This window comes from Acanthaster planci, unplaced genomic scaffold, assembly GCF_054643075.1.
Source record: "Acanthaster planci isolate LZ-2023a unplaced genomic scaffold, COTS_SCS Contig2, whole genome shotgun sequence".
NCBI lineage: Eukaryota > Metazoa > Echinodermata > Asteroidea > Valvatida > Acanthasteridae > Acanthaster > Acanthaster planci.
The window spans coordinates 507,945-523,913 of NW_028257626.1; the positions used below are offsets into that span (position 1 = coordinate 507,945).

Sequence of the window (15,969 nt, forward strand, 5' to 3'; positions counted from 1 at the left end):
TAAAAAAAATAGGCAGCCAAAAATGGGCATTAGGCTGTACGCTGTTGTGAAATTTTCTAGACCCCAATCAAACATGGAACAGTGATCCATGCACCAGTGTAAACACGTACTGTACACCAGGGTAAAATGATGCAACTCCAGCAACCTTTCGGGCAACAAAGTTCACAAACTGTACACGTATGCATACAACCATTATGTTGCACCATGATTGCTCAGCAAGTTTTTCTTCAATAGAGGGCGCTATTGTAGGCGAAGGGCATACACGTACACATGTGGCTTATTCATCGGAGGCTACATGTGTCCATGTAGATGTTAATTTTGCTGTCAAAGATTGATCCGTTTTAGCGAAGACACGTTCTCTGAGGAAAAAGGCCCAAATGGCGGTGACACTTTGCGTTAGTTCCGAAAATCCCGCGATCGGTAAGTATTTGTTCCTACAGAATCTGATGTAGGCATCTTCAATGTGGAACAGAATGCCACGTAGCAGGCCAACATGACGGTGGAACACGTGTGTCGCCAGCTGGGTTTCTACTCGACCGGCAGACAGGCTTGAGCTTCATGTTCACCAGTGTTCATTATGACCTATCTGTTATCTAGTTGATGTAGGCCAAGCTTAAATGTTTGGCGCGATCTGGGAAAGAGTTCCACATACGCCATTCGACGCCCCATGCACAAACCCAGGCTTTGACGGTGTTTGAGACTAGTCAAAAAAAATTCTGTTTTCAAAGTAAAAGACTTATTATTTTCCACCCCCCGACCATGATGAGTGTGCCTACCTCCAGAACTGTGAGATCCAACATCCGCCCCACTCCCACTCTCCTAAATTGAACTTTTCTGGACATATTTTTACTCTCTGATGGTAGTCATGGTAGTACTAGTAGACATGGTACATGTAGGTCACTGTAGAGTAGGGAATGATAATCCTTAAGTTATATGGAGCTCTTTCCCCGATCCATCGGTTAGTGCAATTTTTTGCCATCCATTGGTCTAAGAGCATCAGGCCTAGTATTAGTTGATAATACCACCATCAGACTGTGGCCCTTTCATTCTGATTCATGGTTGTGCAAATGTTGTTTCAAAAGGGAAGTTAAGTCTGAGATGTCATCATGTTCATGCAGAATGGACCAATTGCACAGAGTGATCATGCTCAACATATGCATGTGATATACATGATATATAAATAATATGTCTGTAGGATGGTCGCAAGAGATCAAAATTGTTAAACTGGTCACAAAAATACATGTATGAACCAAATACCTAGCCTAGTGTACTTCTTGGAAACCTGACTATTGTTGACAAATTTATCTTCTATATGACGTTGGTTCTACTGCCCCCCCCGGCAGAAATTGGACAAAACAAAAACAACTGACTCAGGCAAAGATTTCATGAGAGAATCAGTTATGTATTAATCTACACGCAGTTTGGTGTTGCTTCCTTACATGGAGTTACCTGTTTTCACAATTAAGATGTCATTTTAATCTAGGACAATAGTCCAGATATAGCTTTGAAGCTGATATGCCAGACTTGGAAATCTTCATCAGTTTTCACTAGTGATCTGATGGTTCTCTAGTTTCATGGCTGGTTTTGAAAATATGTGTTGAGAATAGATAGTCAAGCCTCAAGGAAATTTCACTTTCAGATTTTCAAGGAAAACCATTAGAGGTGAAGATGGGGACGGGGGACAAAGAATCTGACCTTATTAATTATTCAAGCGAGGTGTTCCAATTCCAACCAATCTCGATAATCCCTACTTGACCTCATGCATTTTTCAAGTCAGGTTTCCCAGTTCCATCTAGTCATGGACCAAGTGTCATTTTTTTAATTATGAAACAGCTGCACTTGTAACTGCAGAGTACATCAGTGGTGAGGTGAATGTCAGCATCGAGTGGGGCAAGACCACCAGTCTCAAGGTGTCGGAGTAAGTGACTTTTCACAAGCAATTTGCTTGTCGTTAGTCTTATATGGTGCTGTATGATGAGGGAATATTTGAGCTTGGTAGTGTCTGAACATTACAGATGCTGTTTTCTAGCTGATAAATTCTGTTTTAAACCTAACCCTGTTAGATGTATTAAAACTCAACAGATAGACTGGTCTGTGGAACCTTGTTGGATTGAGTGCATCAACAGGAGCAGTGTTATTCCACTAGATGAGACTTTTAAGCTGGTTTTTTGGGTCCTAGAGATTTTAGGGATTATTGAAACTGGGAGCAGGCACTTTGACACTTTTGTCACTTTGGTAACCCTGTCAAGGATTAAATGAATAAAAAAGGCTTTACGTTGTGCTGTTTCGGGACCCTGGCACAGGCAATTCACAGTACAGTGCACCACCAAGAGAATGCTGTGGAGAGGCTGTTTTCCAAGTTAACAGTCAACAAAAGTGTTCGGAGCAATTATGAAGAGAGTTGGGGGAACAAAATCTGCTCTATGCATGTGCCTCCTACTGGTGCTGTTCCATCCCAAAACAGATGCAAAGCTTTTATTTATTTCCCCTGCAGGGATCTGACATGTACCAACTCTGAGGCCATCTGCCGGTACTTGGCTCGGCTGGTTCCTACCGCTGGACTGTATGGAAGTAATCCTCTGGAAGCAACTGAGGTATGAAGAGATGATACCAAAAAGGTTTACAAAAGGTAGTGAGTCTTTTTGTGTGCATAATGCAGTGTTTCCTTCATAGCAGTTTTCTCAACATTCATTTGTTTGAACATTCCTGAGCTTGTAGGAAATTCAAGTCAGCGTGAAGGACTGTAAGTGGATCAAAACCAAAGAGTGGTTATGGCTGGTCTTAAAACTGAATAAAAAATAAGTACCATTTTACTGTCCAAAATTTATGCCCTTTTTTCACAATGCAATCAAGATTTAAACCAATTTAGAACAAGATTTGTTCTGTGGTTTTGCTACAGGTAAACTTGCATGCTGGCGCTTGCATACATCTACATAGAACAGGCTTGGGGGTGTTTGGTATTAAAACCCTCAAGAACATACTTCTGACTAGCATTTCCCTTTTATAATGCTTGTTGTTTGTAATTTAATTTGTAATTTTTTAAAATTAAAATTAGTAATCCTGTCATCCTATTGTTCTGGAGTAGCTTATGTGCCCGAGGAACAGGACTAGTAATGCAAAGGTAGATTGTAGTAGGGGACCAAAAAAGAGCAAAAAAAAAATTTTTTTTAACATTAAGGAGAGCACACCTATTTTTTGATCTCTGTCATTTTCTATTCTTCAAACAGTGTGTAAAAAAAGTGTAGCCTTCACTTTGAAACGGCCGTAAAAGATTACATGTACATGAAAACTTGGAATTCTTTGGCCCTTCCCCCACCTCAAAGAAGAAACACTCTTGGTTCCGTTTGAAACTTTGGTTGTGGATCTGCCCATGTAGTAATGAAGTACTTTTGTTATAAAACACTGCACTGTTATCACTTCAAAGGTTGACCATTGGCTGGACTTCAGCAGCAGCCGCGTTAGTCAAGCGGTGGGGAATTCCCCCGAAGCCATACGCCACCTGGACAGGACTCTGGGTCCTCGCACCTACCTGGTCGGGAAGAGCCTCTCCATAGCTGACCTGGCTGTCTGGGGAACGCTCAGAGGTGAGACGTTCTGTCTAGGAAAGATTGAGTCAAAGACTGGTCTGAAAATTCTGAACCTTCAAGTATTAGGCTTTGAGAATTCAACACTTACATTATAAAAAGCATATGCTAGATGAAAAATGGTTGCGTGAAACAACCATTCCAACTCTGCTTCAGCATTATTAATTGAAGAAAAAAATTTTGTACCAAGTTTCCTCTTTCTGGATGTTATCTGCATTCAGCCTCTTGATGACTGACACGGACTATCTTTTGAAGAATAAAATGGCCCTTCCCAATTTGAATTACTTGGCTTCACCTGTATTGTTCGCTTGGTGCAAAGGGTTGGAAATAACTTGTGACGAGATACATGTGTCTTTACTGCCTGATTTGGCCTAATTTCATGCACATTTAACTGAACCTTGTAGTCTCAGTCTTTTAAAATACGTAAAATTTTAGTAGTTTTTTTGTTTGTATTTCTATTAATCTATTTCAATTGTATTCATATTAATACACTGTAACTTCTATTAGATGTTCTTAGACACTTTTGACTGGAGGGAAGAAGAAAAGTCCTGAATCATTCAAATTTTTTGAATTACATGTATACGTAGACTAACGGCAGACATTATTCATAGTACTGTAATATTCAAAGGGTGCCGAGCCCCTGTAAGATAAAAGTTTCAAGATTTAACCTTGCTTAACGTTGCAAAATTCCAGAAGAGATGGTTTAGATTAACTGCCAAGAACATTAATCCTTACAGTGGGATTGCCTTGCCTTTGTTAACCTTCAAATCCTACAAATAGATGAATTTAGAGCAATTTAGGAGTGTTGGTGTCACATACAACGTACACAGTGTGAAGCCATGTTGTGTACTCAGTTGAGCGGAAGTTCAAATTCACTGAATCTCTCAAGCCTGGTAAATGGTGTCTTTTTTTGCAGGAAGCTCAACATGGACTGGCATGCTGACCAAAGGCCAGGGTCCGACCAACGTGACCCGTTGGTACAAGCTCCTTTCAGCCCAGAGTCAAGTCAAGAAAGTCAGCAGTGGTCTTCCCAGTGCTGGCCCAGCCAATAATCAGGACAAGGCAGTAGGTTGAATAGGATAGTCCGTTGGTACTTGTACATGTACATTAGCCTGCCTTGTGCCAGTAACCCAGTGGCTCATTCTTCATGTGTGAAACTTTAAGAAGCATCAGGCTCCAAGTAATGAAAACTACTTTTTCCAACCATGTCACAGGGAGGGGGGACATAATCCAAGAACTTAGCTGTCCTACATACGATCTATGTGAAATTGGGCATGCATGTGAAGATACTCATAATAAGTACATCTGTGAAATTTTAATTCAGTCTGACCTAGTATTTTGTTGTTAGGGTCATTTAAAGTTAATGGCTTCAAATGCTAGTCGGCCCATGTACATTAAGCATGTCAAAAGTATACATTTTTGGCTCAACTGTCTTGTAAAAATGGGTACTTTGTGAGAAGGTTACAGGTACATGCCCTACTTTCATAATGATCTTAAGACATCACTGAAAAACTCCAAAAGGCTTGGCACAGGAAAAACTTTACTGTGACAATACCACAAGAATGTCGAAGGGGATGGGCAGTTAATAAGCACATAGAGACATTTAGTAATATGCGCTATATGAGAACTGACTATTATTATTTATTATAATTATTTTGTCTCCCCCTCCCCACCTGCACTTTTAGGGTTACAATTGGACTGTTAACCTGAGGATATGTTTAAAATACATTATCATGTAATTGATGCAAGCGTTTTCTTGTCTTAACTGCAACTTTTGTTACCAGGGGAAGCAGGCAGATGTGGGAGGCTTCTTTGACTTGCCAGGGGCTGAGGAGGGCAAGGTAGTGGTTCGATTCCCACCCGAAGCCAGTGGGTGAGTAACTCTGTAAAGAACCAGATATTCCCTGCATTCTCATTTTTTTTAATTTAAAAAGTGTACAGAAAATCTGGGAACCATGTGGCATGTTTGGTGTTTGGGTAATTCCAGAAATTAGGGGTCCAAAGGTGTGACATATTTGTTCTCTGTTACATCTGACCTTTGTTATTTGACATGGAAAAACCACTGGAATTGATTTCAAACTATTACTATTTGTTTGGAAGTTAATTCGCATTAATTCATGGAAATGGAAACTCTTGGAAATTAGAAAATATGTTCTGAACTTACAAAACTATATGCCAGATGTGACAGGGACACACACAACACAAAAAAATGGATCCCTAATTTGAATTTCTGAAATTGCCCATACCTGACTGTTTGGTATAGCAGTGCTTGGAATTGTGACGTACTGTACTAAATTTCAGAAGCTGGAGAGTGAGGAATATGTGGACGGAAAGTATGTGAGATGTTCATTCAGGTGTGCTATAGATGTACCATCCCCAAACGAGGTGTCAAGGTTGTCAGAAAAACTGTAATTGTCACTGATGAAATGAGGATGATGCAGGAACCTACCACATTCCAAGAGGATAAACTGGGAAGGTTGTGGTGTTTATTTAGGACTGCTGAAATTGTAATGGACTAATAAGAAGTTAGAATTTCCTTCAACACTGCAAAATTTTAGCCCCCAACTAATGTACATTCCACAGTTCTGACCTTAACAGCAATGATTTCTATACACTAACTGGTATTTCAAGTCAGTTTTGAAGTAGTTAACCTCAGTATTTTAATGTTCAACAATTTCAAAACTCCCAAATTACCTTGTTTAACCTAATCTTGAGATGATCAATCACTTTGCCGTGCCTTGATCTTACCAAAAACCAAGACCTTGAATTCTGGGCACGAGCATGAGGGATTAAAATCACTGGCAGATTCAGAGGAAGTCTTTGATTTTCTTTGGTGATCATAAAGATACCTGCATATAGGCCATGCCAAGGCCGCCCTGCTCAATCAGTATTATCAGGAACACTTCAAGGGAAGGTTGATCATGCGCTTCGACGACACCAACCCAGCGAAGGAAGATAAGGAATTTGAGAAAGTAAGTTCTTGTGGAAAAGATTTTATTCATGCTGTGAGTTGTGGAAGAGATTATGAATTTGTTCGTTTTTTTTTTTTTTTTTAAGAAAAAGCGGTGGCCGTCTTTAACAGTCAAACATCTGCCCCAGCGGCATTTTAAGATCCTTTGCTTGTTTGACAGAGCACAGGACATACATGCATGAGTTGTGCGCAGTCAAAGTGCTGTAGAGCCTCGGCAGTCACTTCTAATTGCCGTCGCTGGGTTGATCTGTGAGTGAGAAATGGATCAACTGGTAAAGCTGACAATGGTGCAACGTATGGTACTCCAATCAAATTAATACATTAGTGTTCTTCACCCAGGTGATTTTGCAGGACGTTGCCATGCTGGGCATCAAGTACGACCATTTCTCCCACACCTCGGACCACTTTGACCTGATCATCCAGTATGCCGATGGGCTCTTAAAGGAAGGGAAGGCGTACGCCGACGACACAGAGGCCGAGCAGATGAAGAAAGAGCGAGAGCAGAGGATCGAGTCCAAGAACAGGCTGAACTGTGAGTCGGACAGATAGAGCATTTGGAGTTTTCCCAGAAGTCTTGTTCATCTCCATGTTAGGCATTGGGTATTAAGTTTATGGGTTTCTACATGTACTTGTATGATCAAGACCCCCAAATCAGAGTAGCACTGTTCCTCACCACAGAGGCATTCCGTTTTTTAATTGGTGGCTGCAGTTTTCCATATTTTCATTTGGGTTTCAACCGTAAATGGGTTCAAAACCTCTGGAGCTTTAGGGGAGGCGGAATTTATGTATTTAGATTGGCTCTGTGCTTGATCCATTGAAGGCACACTGAAGAATCCTAATTCAACAGGCTAGTAAAAAGAACTAGACCTTGTTTCAAACTTATGGCTGTGGCTAGAAAGGACACACTTGCCTGAGGGAGCTACTGGCTAATGGCTACAGAAATGTTTTTGTTGTATAACAACCAGCCACAGCCAGTTAGCTGGGACATGGCATTGCTTTGGCAGTGGTTGCAGACTCACATTTTCCTTACAGCTAAACCATATTTCCCTTCTGTGACCCCCCCTTAAATTCAAAGCTGGACCCTTGGGCTTTTCAGTTTACAAAATTCAACTTTGGTGTTAATCTGCAGCATTTCTGTGCTGCCTTGACATTCCATTTTAACACCAAAGACAAAACGCATTTTGAATCTGGCCTATGCTACAAGTATGGTCAAGGGTGGTTAAATGACCAATTTAATTATTGCCTTGCTGCAAAGAGAATGCGTCACAGAGCAATAACTGCATTTCTTGAAAACCACCAATGAGCCACTTTGGTATTCAGACAGCACATGGCCAGGTGCAGCATTGTGGGTGCGTGAGGTCTGCCCTATCAACACAGCCACACGCTGACTCACAGGGATGCTTTGTCCTCAAATGTCCTTGCCTTTTTAAATAATGGACTAGATTATTCAACCTGTAATGATTTTATTCCAATGTAAGTGGATCCTGTCACTCATGTGCAAACCTGTTCCTTTGAACGGCTGATGCTTTCTTGTTTGTTCAGCCGTGGAGAAGAACCTCCAAATGTGGGAGGAGATGAAGAAAGCCACTACCTTCGGCAGGACCTGTTGCCTGAGAGCCAAGATTGACATGCAGTCCTAACAACGGATGCATGCGAGACCCCACCCTCTTCAGATGTAAGGATGAGCCACATGTCAAGACAGGGACCAAGTACAAGTGAGTGATTCAAGGAAAACTTGCCTTAGCCATCAAATGAGAATCAACTGGGTGAAACAATTTTTTTTAAAGAATATGTAGGATCTTTAGCTCCGTCAATTGAATTTGAAGGATTAATCCATAGTTTTCAGCATCCTTCAAAATCTATTCATTTATGAGTATCTTGCTGAGTTTGAGGAAGGTGGAGTCTAGCACTGTTCCTTCACTGTGAGTTTGATGCTTCCTGAATGTATTTGTTGCACAAAGGACAGTGCCAACTGGATTCTTGTCGGGGTATGGATTTAAGAAAATTCCTAGCAGAAAAAAACAAGCATGAGGTCTTCGGAATAAACAACTGGGCCTTTTAGCGTTGATCTGAAATACATTTTAGCTTTCAAATTAAGTTATTGTATGGAAATGAATAGAAATTGATACCATGTGTAAAGATATTAAAGGGACGCAGTGTAAACCAGTATTTACTGGCATATTTGCATCCATTAAAATCCTGTTGACTCTTTCTGTGAGCACTTACCACAAATATAATTAACTCCTCTGTTTTGCAATAATCCATGGTTGTTCATACCAGGAATACATTGCATTTTAAAATGAAAACTACATTTTATGTTAAGGTAGAATCCATGTCATTCCCTCCCAATGGTTGTTTTTCAGAATTCTACACTGTGCTGAAAGCCGAGGTTGTCTTAAGGACTGATGGGTTAATAGTTTCTTGCGTTAGGTGTGGATAGTGAATAAATTTCTGATTCTTAGATGTACTGTGTGATTTTTCAGGGTCTACCCAACCTATGACTTTGCCTGCCCGATTGTGGACTCAGTCGAGGGTGTGACCCACGCCCTCCGCACAACTGAGTATGCCGACAGGGACGAACAGTACAACTGGTTCTTGGAGAACCTGAGGCTCCGCAAGGTGTTCATCTGGGCCTACAGCCGGCTGAACCTACAGCACACAGTGCTGTCCAAGCGCAAGCTGACATGGTTTGTGCAGCAGGGGCTGGTGGATGGATGGTGAGTGGCCGACTCCAACTTCACAAATTTGGCACTCTGATTTCAACCCTAAAGGAGGGAGAGAGGGGGGTTGTATGATGTCATTGTAGCGCATTTTTTCTCACTGAGCCTTCAGTAGCTCTTTTAGTTATACCTCGCTGTCACTTTGACACAAATTTTGTGAAAATCAGACAGCCTTTTCTTGCACAGAGCCCATTTGTCCCAAGACAGCTCAACCATAAATGTAGCACACGATGTGCCAAATATCGTACCATCGTTTATTTCTTGTGGTATTTTTTTTCATATTTTTCTTGTTTTTTTTATTTGTTCGGTAGGGATGACCCAAGGTTCCCCACAGTCCGCGGTGTGCTGAGGCGAGGAATGACTGTGGAAGGCTTGAAGCTGTTCATTGCAGCTCAGGTAAGCTGTTGGTGTCATTACACACTTTCATTTTTCCCATCACTTTTTTTCTATCTCAACTGACAAGAGAGATTGATTGTTGTTGTTGAGTATTTTTTCCTTTTTTTGCAGCATTCCCCATATTAACCGTGAAAATTGCACATTCTGCGTGTAGTTGGAATATATATTTGTCACATGTAAAAAGTTGTGTTGCTATAAAAATGACATGAACTTTCATGCATGTTGCATGTTAAAACATTACTGTTGTCAGATTAAAAGGTAAATTTGCTACTTCTGAAAGTTTGAACTTTCGATGGGCCTTGAGCGATATGCGGATGCCCCAGAAAATAACCATAATGGCATGTTAACAAATTTTGCTTTCAGTAACTTTTTACAATTTTTAGTGCAGTGCAAATGCTACTGTGGTCCAGTAATTTGGAAATGGCCGTAGCTTGAGTGGTTTAATGATGTGTACACAGGGCAGGAACTTCACGGAGTCATCAGGGGCAATTGCTTTGATGCCCCTGGTCTTTGCTTCAATGCCCTTTGAAACATCCCCACAGACAAGTTGATTTTCTAATACAAGTGCCCTTTTCAAATGAGAAATTGCCTGGCCCCTTCAAGGATGAAGTTCCTGCCCTTTGTACGGACATGCACAAGTGATACAAAATTTTGTGTTTTGATCAAGGGTTCGTCACGGTCCGTTGTCATGATGGAATGGGACAAGCTCTGGAGCTTCAATCGCAAGGTCATCGACCCCAAGGTTCCCCGGTTCTCTGCTGTGGTGAAAGCCGAGGCCGTGCCGATCACAGTGATCGGGGCAGTGGAAGACGTCAAAGAAGTGGCTAAACATCCAAAGGTGAGTGGTTGGGTGATTTGGCTGTCCGCTAAGTAGTCTTGTTCAGTGTCAGCTCTCCGTTGGAACACCCAATAGTACTGCAGATGTTGCAGTTAGGGAGCGTTTCATAATTGTTGAAGGTGGTATTTACTGCGGTACCGCTGTTTTTTAGAGACACCGCACTAGTTAACCGAAAGGGCTTAATGCTGGTACCGCAAAAATACAGTGGTACCGCAGTAAATACCGCCTTCTGTATTTATGAAACGTTCCCTTATACGAAGAAGTACTCGGACATCATTTCTTATTCTACCACTGATCAAATAAACCATATATGACATGTACATGTTCTGTGTGGACATGAGGGCTGTCTATAAAGTATGCACACATGGGGAGGAGGATGTTGATGTTGGGTACACATTGTGTTAAGGGGGTCCGAGGCAGGGTGTGAAAACACGCCATCTGTTTTTCAGATACATGTAGTAATACCTAGTTAATCCCTGTGTGTTAAAATGCAGGTGCAAAATGTATAGTTTTCTGCATTAGGTCTTTGTGGTGCATGTTAGTCAGCCATTGGTATTCTCCAACCATTTTCTTTCTGTTGCTGTAATACAATGCTGTTGAAATGCCATTTGCCGCCTAGAACGAGTCTGTCGGGATGAAGAGAGTGTGGTACAGCAGTAAGGTCATGATTGACCAGGAGGATGCAGCCATCCTCAAGGAAGGCGAGGTCGTGACCTTTGTCAACTGGGGCAACATCATCATCAACCAAATCAGCAAGTAAGTAGCAGAGTCAACTGAGAAAAGAACAGGATGTAAGAGTGGAAATAAGGCAATGCACCATTCTTATGTGATTTTCCTTTCTACAAAGACCAGACGAATGCATTGACAATTTACAATCTTTAAAGTGTTCCATTTTATTCCTTTGGTGATGCAAATAACCTTCTCTCTGCCATTTTCTGCTAATAAATTCCCCTATCCAGTTGTGACTGTCAAAGTAAAGAAACAGTTCTAGATGAAGAGCAACTTTATTTCACTAAGTGGTTACAGTTGTGACAAAGTAGTGAAAACGAATCATGTCGCATATCAGTTTGAACATTCTTGATGTAACGATTGCATTATTTCCATTGCAGAGACAGCTCTGGGAAAGTCATTTCCATCGATGCAAGACTTAATCTGGAAAATCAGGTAATTGAGTTTATTAAAGAAACACTAATATATGGATTCACCTCCCACGTTATCTGGTTGTCTGATTTTGCTTGGTTAACTGCAGGGCAAACTTGCAGATATATCTGATTGGTGCAATGTTGGTATAATGGGCAGTTGCATTATTTTAGCTTGAGTAAAGTAACATGCAGAAAATGTCCGAGGTGCTGCTGTAATGTTGGGTAATTTAAGGAAACTTTTTTTAAGGAATAATAAGTTGATGGGGAACTAGTACCTTGAAAACTGGATAGGGGTCTTTGGACAGTAATGGACCAAACCCAAGGTGCGGTCCATTATCCTCACCAGGCCCCAAACAGGATCCTAGTTCAGCGCCAACACCTTCACACTTTTCTTCCCATCCATACATACATTTTGTCGTTGGAAAGTCAAAGTGGAAAATTCACATGTTCCCAGTGATTTTTTTCATCAGGTTGAGTTGAATGTTGTGAAACACCCCACTTGCCTTATCTGTGAAATGTTCCTTGTGCGCACAGCACAAAAATTTCTTTGAATGGAAACTGGCACACACAATGCGTGCGGCACAGTTTGATGGAGAATGCTGCTGAGCTAGTGAGGAGTAAAATTCTGACCGTGAAATGCTGACTCCCTGGTTTTATTGCCCATGTGACAGTGATGATTGTTGTGCATGAGGGTAATAGAATCAATAAAATAGAAGTCAAAATTTCATATGAAAGTGGGACAGTGTTTGACACCAGTTTGTGCCTTTATCGTCTGCTAAAACCACCCACGTAACTGGCTCTCCATCAGTAGCAATGGATAAATCGTCCTTTTTAGGTAATGCCATCTTTAAAGGTATTTATGGATGGCATTAGTAAGTTTCTATATTCCTCCTGTGTTTTTGAGTTGTCACTTGACATTTCACTCTTGATGTGGACGACTGCAGGACTATAAGAAGACCACAAAGCTGACCTGGCTAGCTGAAACTGAGAGGGCACCCTTGATCCCTGCTGTTATGGTGCGCTTTGAGGACATCATCACCAAGGGAATTCTGGGTAAAGACGATGACTTCAAGAACTTTGTGAACAGAAACTCCAAGGTAATCTACAAAGGCTGGAAAAAAAAGTGGTATTTTAAAAAGGAAATCATAGAGAGAATAATAATTGAATTATAAAATGTTAAATATCTTGATTTTGGTTTTTTGTCTGATTTGTTTTGGGTTTTTTCTTTGCTTTGTTTGAAGACCATGGTTTTGCATATAATTAATTTCTTCTGTCGTGCTTTTTCCCTAGTTTTTCTTGTTTGTGTGTGCTGTTCATTTTTGTTTGTGTTTTTGCATTTTTTTTAAAATTTTCGCATCATTTACTATGTTTTTATTTAGTTTTACTGTGGCATACTCCGACTTCAAAAATATAAATCTTCTCTTGGAGGTTGTCCGTGCATCTGCTTTTGTACTTTCACCTCCCATATTTTACATTAATATGTGTGACTACTGAAGCTTCACAAATATCTTACTTTGCATTGTTACATTTTGTTTGAAAGTGGTTGGGTAGACTTCTGTCAGCAGTTGTCAAATTAAAGACGGAGATGCCTGTTTAATTCAACCCACTTTATTCCTGATCTTCAGACCGAGACAGTGCTGCTTGGCGACCCAGAACTTGCCAAGTTGAAAAAAGGAGACATCATTCAGCTTCAACGCAAGGGATTCTTTATATGTGATCAGGCTTACGAGGAGCCAAGGCAAGTACTCCAGCTTAACACTTTTCCACTAGATGTGGACCTACTGGTGAAATATAGAGAGACTATTTAAAAACTTAACAGCTTTGTTGCTGAGCTCATGGCGACCACTGAAAGATCCTGTGGGTTGGTGCATTTTCGGTTGATACCCTACACAATGTGGGCATTAACAAGTGGATGCATGCAGTATGTCAGCCCCGTAGGATATCGATGTTGGCAGAGAAAGAGTCGTCTCCTGTAGATTTACCAACTTCAAGTTGCCAACTGATTTGACTTGAAGCAAAAGGATAGTGTAAAAGTTGTCCAAAATCTTGTGTAGCTTTCATTAAAATACACATTGTTTTGCTCTTGATTTCTCCCATGCAGCCGGCATAGTGGACGGGCCAGCCCTTGTGTTCTCTTCAATATACCAGATGGACACAAGACAACCTCCAGCTCAAGTAAAGCACAGGAGCCGGCTAAGGTGAGTATATCCGGTTCGTAAGTGACTTCGTCACAAGGCAAATGTGCCACGATTTGCAGGCTCTCATTGGACAATCACTGAAGCTGTGTTAACTTCCGGTTCCATGGTTCCATGTAAATGGCGATCAATGCATGTAAAACTATGTGCAGTGCACGTGTGCATTGGGCGTGGTTTAAACTGAAGTGAGATCACACTTACGAACCGGATAGGGTGTAAACTATCATTACTGAGTGGTTTCAACATTGGGTATGTGGAGCAGGGTTCTCCACCCTGTAAAAGCAGGTTGATGGCCCACCAAGTTTCGCTTGTCTTCCACCAGGTTTAAAAAGTACGTAACACGCTTGAAAGTCCGGTCGCCAAGTGTACAATTTTGGATGCCACATTGACAAAATCCCAGAATATTTCATCTTCTATATTCTCTTGATGAAAACTCTATAAATTCCTGTACTTACTTACGTATCTTGTTTGAACCCTGTTAATTTGAGCAATGATTACCCTTAAGCAAACTTGATTAGTAACCAAACGTAATTTGCCCAGGTTTAGGACATATGTGATGCTTAAGTTTCATAATGAATGTCCTAAATCATTTGTTGTGCAGTGTGTGCAATAAATGTTGCATAACTGAAGTTACGCCACTCCGTAAATTTTTGTGATGTCAGTTACAGGTCTTTATACTTCCACAGTAACCTTTTCTCTTAATTACGTTTATGTTTGTCCTAACTACATGTAGGCAAAAATAATTTTGGAAGATTTCGTAAGAAATAAGAATCTTCTGAAAATTGTTTATTTCCAAGAGTACCCTACAAAAATCAAAAACTTTCAGCATCCCAGCTGGAAAATGTAAAATAATTTCGACAGTTTCAGCTTAACAAACATTTCTGGAGCCACTTTCTTATCTAGCACCCCTTTTTTTCACCAATTGCTCAGAATTCTAGCGAAATATTTGTAATCACTGTTTGGTGACAGTTCGTACTTATAGCTGGAATTCTGAACTTAAGAAGCTTAAGATGTATGGGTTGTGGAAAAATCTCTCTCCTTGTTAGATGACATTTTCACAGATTGGGCACCTGCCGTCTTTTTTTCTAAATCTCAAAGGATAATAAGAGCAAGAGGCAAGGGAATCCAGTTTCGAGTCCAGGTAACAGACCAGCTGTAAATGGCAATGTGAATGCCCTCATTGGTCAAATCACGGCCCAAGGAGATGCAGTCAGGAAACTAAAGGCAGACAAAGCACCTAAGGTAACCAATTTTTTTTTTTTTTTCAGGCGGACCGATAAATAGATGTTTTTGTTAATTCCCCTCCCATTTGCCACTTTCCACCCAGGGTTAAAGCTTGGTTGCCAGCATTATCTGGGGAGCAACCTGAGATAGACTGGCATCTCATCGAGGGTGGAATAAAAATATTTTCTGTCGTTTCTTGCATCTGAGACTGGAAATGAATGCCAGACAGATGAGTCGTGTTGGCTTGTGACAGACATCTGTGGGCATTGCGAAGGGGAGAGGCAAGGGAGCAGGGGAGCATTTCTCCCCCCTTTGCAAAAAAATTTTGAAAAACTTAAAAAAGGGGAAGGCAAAAAAAATGAAGAAAAGAGATAAAAGGGACTGAAAACCATTGAAGTGCTTGAAAAAACTTCAAAATTTCCCCCACCCAGTGTGAATGATTTATCATTTTGTAGCTGATGATTGCTTTAATCCCCTGAAATGAAAAAAAGTGTTATCTCTAAAATTTTGTAGGTGAGAAGTCTAATAAGGACCAGCCTTTCAAATCTGGTAAAAACTACCTCTTAGACCATTTTTTTAATTTCAAGTAAAAGTTGTCTTTTAATCGAAAATGAATCGTGTAAAAAACCTAGGACTTTTTTTTGACAGGAAACGATAGATGCTGAAGTTAAAACTCTCCTCTGCCTTAAAGCTGACTACAAAGCCCTGACCGGCAGTGACTACAAGCCCCCTGGGGGTGGTCAAAAGGCAGACAAGAAGGGGGATAGAAAGTGGCCAACAAGCAGAAGGAGAAGGGGGCAGAGCCTAAGAAAGCCAAGGAAGAGATCAAGGAGGCAGCAGCAGTAGGGGCAGACAAGAAACAGACCAGGCTGGGCCTGGAGGTCAAGAAAGACGAGTAA

The 15,969-nt window shown here is 40.9% G+C and overlaps 1 pseudogene across 1 annotated transcript; it reads left to right on the forward strand.

Annotated features, from left to right (window-relative positions):
• The first annotated feature begins 263 nt into the window (after positions 1–263).
• LOC147795612 (bifunctional glutamate/proline--tRNA ligase-like) lies at positions 264–15,969 on the forward strand (annotated as a pseudogene). The gene is made up of 19 exons (XR_015423731.1): positions 264–420; positions 1,834–1,918; positions 2,495–2,594; positions 3,425–3,584; positions 4,501–4,649; positions 5,369–5,457; positions 6,430–6,556; positions 6,895–7,087; positions 8,098–8,270; positions 9,039–9,272; positions 9,587–9,671; positions 10,339–10,509; positions 11,129–11,265; positions 11,619–11,673; positions 12,596–12,748; positions 13,277–13,389; positions 13,753–13,849; positions 14,945–15,088; positions 15,719–15,969. The product of XR_015423731.1 is annotated as a bifunctional glutamate/proline--tRNA ligase-like (transcript).